The sequence below is a fragment of the Ailuropoda melanoleuca genome, chromosome 2 (assembly GCF_002007445.2).
Source record: "Ailuropoda melanoleuca isolate Jingjing chromosome 2, ASM200744v2, whole genome shotgun sequence".
NCBI classification, from domain to species: domain Eukaryota; kingdom Metazoa; phylum Chordata; class Mammalia; order Carnivora; family Ursidae; genus Ailuropoda; species Ailuropoda melanoleuca.
Genome location: NC_048219.1, coordinates 82,207,758 through 82,213,757, shown reverse-complemented (window position 1 = coordinate 82,213,757; position 6,000 = coordinate 82,207,758).

Genomic DNA, 6,000 nt, shown 5'->3' with positions numbered 1-6,000 from the left:
CCTTCCCGTAAAAGCAAAATACTCTTCATTCTCCTCCTCTTCCTTCATTATAGTGTCCATTCAGAGGAAACTATAGTGGAAAAATTAATTACAATAAGTAATACGGGAAGATTACTTGAAAGTGACTGCTGCTCTCTACCAATTTTCTTCCTTATAAACTTGAGAATTACGCTTTCTGATCGATGCTGCGTTAGAGGCAGGCATATTACAGACATAACAGTTCATTTCAGATCACCGTATTGCTATTTGTTATTATTAAGATTGGTGTGTGTGGGGGGGGAAGACATAAGGCTTTAAATTATTTGCTGATGATAATCAATCTTTATTGCCTCAAAAAGGATCAGCAAGGTGGCGAGATGCCGTCCTTGATGTTACCGCTATTTCTTCAGTGCCCACTGAAAGAATTAGTGTGGGGAAGGGAGGTAAGAAGGCAGATCACACTCCAGTTGTAGACAGTGTAAGACATGTTCCAGTCTCTTCTTTTACATAAACGGATCCATAAACATTTATATCTATAAACATATAACTCGATGGGACGGCACCATTAGATGGATGCATGCCGCCTGCAACAGCAGATAGGAAAGCAAACATCCTGTAATATGAAATGCAACTATAATCATTAAAGGGGCCCTAGGAAGCAAATGAATCTGTTGTATTATCACCTGCAAGAACAGCTAGCTTCCATGATTTTAAAACCCTAATGATCTGATGTGATGGGTTTCAGCAACTCTCAAGTGCCTCCCAGCACTGAGTAACTGTCTGACTCTCCTCACCTGTGCTGAGCCCCAGAAGGCTGACCTATGTCCACTGTTATCATATGAGTTTCTTTCTGACTCCTCTTCCATGGTTTCTGGAAGCTCTGCCCACATTTTGGTAAATCATTCATTTATTAAACTCTCCTCTGAGTCGGGTGTGTATTTTTCACCCATCTTACACAATCACTTCTTTCAATTTCTTGAAGTTATATTTTGAAGCAAAGCAATTCCATCATAATCTATTCTCTTCAAAATCAATTGCTCTGTGGGGTCTAGACTGAAGTTATCTTAATACTAATTTGGCTACATCTGCCTTTGACATTTTTCAATAAATAAGTAATCTCTTCTAAGCTTTATATAACAAGAGCTCCAGGGTCTCAGCTGAGAAGTTGTCTAAATCCTCAGATGCAAATCTCTTTTTCAAAAGAGATTTCACCCTATAGAGAGAAGGGATAAATGAGAATAACAATGAGATTTCTCTATTTTTTTTGCCAGAGTATCAATAGTCTTGACTGTAAATATGGCATAAAAAACATTTGAATCTCTATAATTAGCAAGTACTCCAGTCACTCACTAACGAATTTAACCATGAAATGACTTTGATCTAGCAAAAACTTGTCAACACTATTTTGTTCAAGAAATTGGAGATCTGCCCACCTCAATGCATAAAACTCCTGTTTCGTTCCATTCTCTGAGTATAACATTGTAACTGTACATTCCCCTACTAAAGGTATTTAATTTCATTGCTTTACTAAAACTACAATGGACATTTTTATACACATCTCCCTGCACATATGCACTAGGCAAGTATTAAGGCCAATACAAACCTTATCAAGTTTCACTTTTACCAGCTCCATGTTTTGACCTGCTTACAAATTGTGAAATCACTTTTTCTATGTCTTTACCAGCATTCTTTTCATTTTAAGGTGAAATAAGATAGAAAATACAAATCAATGTATATGCAAAGGGTAAGGATTATCTTACTTTTTTTATATATATGGATATGTATGCAGATGTGGGTACCAGGTGTGTCACAGTGTAAAACATTTTTCTTATAATGGGTTAGAGTCAAAATATCTGAAAACTATTCTGTGATAAACACATAGAAGCACAATTTCTGTATCACAGAATATGCACATTTTCAACCTGAGTCACTATTAGTCCAGTTGATGATAAATTTATGTTTCTATGAGGATGTAAGCGAATTCCTTTTTCTCCGTATCTTTAAAATTTGATTTTATAACTTCCTCCTCAATCTAATGGATTTTAAATGATATCTTAATGTTGTTTCAATTTACGTTTCTCTGACCCTCCGGTGAAGTGGAGCATCTTTCATCTGTGAATTGCCCAACAATATTTTTGTAAACGTCCTATTACTTTTCTTTCTGATTTGCATTTTTTTAAGAAAAATCTTAAATGTTATTGAAGATCACACATCTAGTAAATGACAGGGTTCTGAATTACACCCAGGCAATCTAATTACAAAATTCTTACTGTTTTGCTTGTAATCCACTGAAATGATGTACATTTTTATTTTAATTTCCAATTATTTGTTGCTAGGACATAGAAATACAATTGATTTTTACATATGGACTACATTCTGTCACCTTGCTAAACTTTCTACACCTGTACAACTTTTTTTTAGATTTATTTATTTTAGAGAGAGAGAGCGCAATGGACTGGGGGAGGAGCAGAAGGAGAGAGAGAGAGAGGCGGAGAATTTCCAGCAGACTCCCTGCTAAATGCAGAGCCAGACACGGGGCTCGTTCTCACAAACCTGAGATCATGACCTGAACCAAAATCGAGAGTCAGACTTTTAACCAACTGACCCACCCAGACACCCACCTTGTATAACTTCTTAGTTGTAGTAATGTTTTTGTAAAGTTTTTAGATCTTTCTATGAAGTGGGAGACGTTCCCTCACCTTTATTTTCTGAAAGACTGTGTAGAATTGGTAACATTACTCCCTTGAATACTTGGTAGAATTCACAAGTAAAGCCACCTGGGCCTGGAGCTTTCTCTGTGAAAAGGTTTGTAACTATTACTTCGATTTCTTTCAAAGATAAAGGCTATTCAGAGTACATATTTCTCCTTGGGTGAGCTTCGTAGTTTGTGTCTTTCAAAATATTTCTCCATTTCATCTAAATTATAAAATTTACTGGAATAAAGTTGCTCATAATGATGTTTTATCAGCTATAGAATCTCAGTGATGTCTATGCTTTTATTCTTGATGTTGGTAATTTGCTGCACTTACTTTTGATATATTCTGAACATTAATCCTTATCTCTTACAGAAGTTGCAAATATTTTTTCCTAACTTACTACATTTCTTCAACTTCGTGGTATGTTTAGTCATACAGAAGGAAATTTTAAATTTAGATATAATCAAACATAACAATTTTTTTTCAATGACTTGTGATTTTCACTTTTTGTCTGAGAAATCCATCTATCCCACAAGGTCAGTATTAGGAATACTATTCTATATCACTTTTTTCTTTAAAGATTTTATTTATTTTAGAGAGAGAGGAAGAGAGAGCATGTGCACACATGTGTGAGGAAAGGAACAAAGGGGTAGGGAGAAGGAGGAGGAAAGAATCTCAAGCAGACTCCACACTGAGTACAGGGCCCAATACGGGGTTCGATTCCCACATCTGGAGATCATGACCCCAGCTGAAACCAAAAGTCAGATCCTCAGCCGACTGAGCCACCCAGGCACCCCTCACCTATATCACTTTCTAATAGTTTTAAAGTTTTGCTTTTTTCCAGTTAGGTCTTTAATTCACTTGGAATTTATTTTTGTTATGGTGAAAAGAAAGGACCTAATTTTATTTTCTTTGATATGGAAACCCAGAGTTCTCACATCAGGAATTGAATAGTTTGTTCTTTTCCTACTGATTTGTGATGCCATCTTTGAAAATTGCCAAATTGTTTCTATGCTTGGTCTTGTTCTGGGATCTCTATTATGTTCAATTTATTCTACTTGTCTATTGCTGCATCAAAACTTAAGATTCTTTATAAGTTTCGATATCTGGAAAGTCAAGGCCCTCTGCTTGCTCTTAATTTTCAGGATTGTCTTGAATATTTTTGGATCTTTAATTTTCTATACAAATACTAGAATTATTTTGCCAGGTTCTATGTTAAAATCTTGTTCTATGTAGGTTCTATCTTGTTCACCCTATGTTCTACCTAAAATCTTGTTAAGATTTTAATCGATGTTGCCCCTGTTAGTGTGGCTGCCGAAATTGCCTCAGCAAGACCTCCATCACTGTGGACCCCAGCTGAAAAGAACTGACACATCACAAGTATGGCCTCCACATCACTCCCACCTTCCAAATTCTAGCTGTATCTGACTGATGGACACTAAATCACATCTAGAAGCCTAGGTGTAAGAGAGTTTGGGAAATGTACATTTTAGCTTTAAAGCCTTTGTAGTAGAGTAGTGAACCGTGGATTTCACAGTACGGGTGGCAACCTACTAGTGGGTTATGAAATCAATATAGTGGGTCACAAATGGTGTTTAAAAAAATGAAACAGAACAGAATATAAGTTATCAGCATGCCTAGCAAGAGTAAGTACTGTTTCATAGAAATATATAGAGAGTATATATTTTTATACATTTGTAAAACTTTATATCTATAGATATTTATAAATCTCTCTCTATATATATGTATAAAACTTAAATGAAACAATACTTATTCTTTTTTTTAAAGTAGTCTTTCCGGGGCGCCTGGGTGGCACAGCGGTTAAGCGTCTGCCTTCGGCTCAGGGCGTGATCCCGGCGTTATGGGATCGAGCCCCACTTCGGGCTCCTCTGCTATGAGCCTGCTTCTTCCTCTCCCACTCCCCCTGCTTGTGTTCCCTCTCTCGCTGGCTGTCTCTATCTCTGTCGAATAAATAAAACAAAATCTTTAAAAAAATAAATAAATAAAAAATAAAGTAGTCTTTCCACCCAAAGTGTGACTTGAACTTAACAACCCCGAGATCAAGAGTTGCATGCTCTATCGGCTAAGCCAGCCAGGGACCCCAAAACAATGCTTATTCTTCTTTTTTTTAAGATTTTTTAAAAAGATTTTATTTATTTATTTGACAGAGGGACAGCCAGTGAGAGAGGGAACACAAGCAGGGGGGGTGGGAGAGGAAGAAGCAGGCTCACAGCAGAGGAGCCTGATGTGGGGCTCGATCCCATAATGCTGGGATCATGCCCTGAGCTGAAGGCAGATGCTTAACTGCTGTGCCACCCAGGCACCCCCAAAACAATACTTATTCTTATACACACACACACACACACACACACACACACACACACACACACACTTATACATATAAAATATTTTGAACATTATATAAATAAGGGGTGAGAGAAAGAGAAAGTGAGAAGTGAGGGAGAAAGAGAGAATACATAAAAAAAGAAAACATTACTTATGGGTCATGATCAAGAAAGTTTGAGGGCCAAGGTCCCAGGAAGGTGCTAATTCACTGCATGTACTACAATATCCCTTATTTTGCTAAGGAAGTCTCATCTGGTAATAGCTTTTATTTTGAATAGGGGAATTTTGCCAAATAATATTTACATATATATTGAGGTAATCGTAAGTTCTTTCTCCTTTAATATAACACACAGATGAATTTCCAACAATGCATAATCTCTGCATTTTTCTCTCTCTAAAAATATTTTTATAGTTACCTATGGTGCCATGACTCCCTAACTTGGCTACAGCCCCTGTCCCACAGACCATCCATAATTTCTAGCAGATTGTGTATTTGCCCAGTTTGTCAAAGGTGCTTCTATACATCCTGACACATCCTCTAAGGAGAAAAAAGGTCTATGCTTTGTGATTCTTTATGAAATTAATAAGAAGCCAAATTATCTGCACTGAAATAGTTTAAAAATTCTCTGTAGATATTTTCCAATCTCAGAACCAATGATCTAATAAGAATTTGTAATGGAAGAGTAAGTCCGATTGGAAAGCTGTATTTTAATTCTGATATGTGCGCACCTGGGTGGCTCAGTCAATTAAGCGACTGCCCTTAGCTCAGGTCATGGGATCGAGCCACCATCGGGCTCCATGCTGGGCAGGGAGTCTGCTTCTCCCTCTCCTTCTGCCCCTCCTCCACCCTCCCCACTACCACCCCACAGCCCGCTTGCTTGTGTGTGCTCTCTCTCTCAAGTAGATAAATAAAATCTTTAAAAGATAATAATTCTGATTTGTTAGTGACAATTATTTCAATGTTTTTGTTAAGAATATA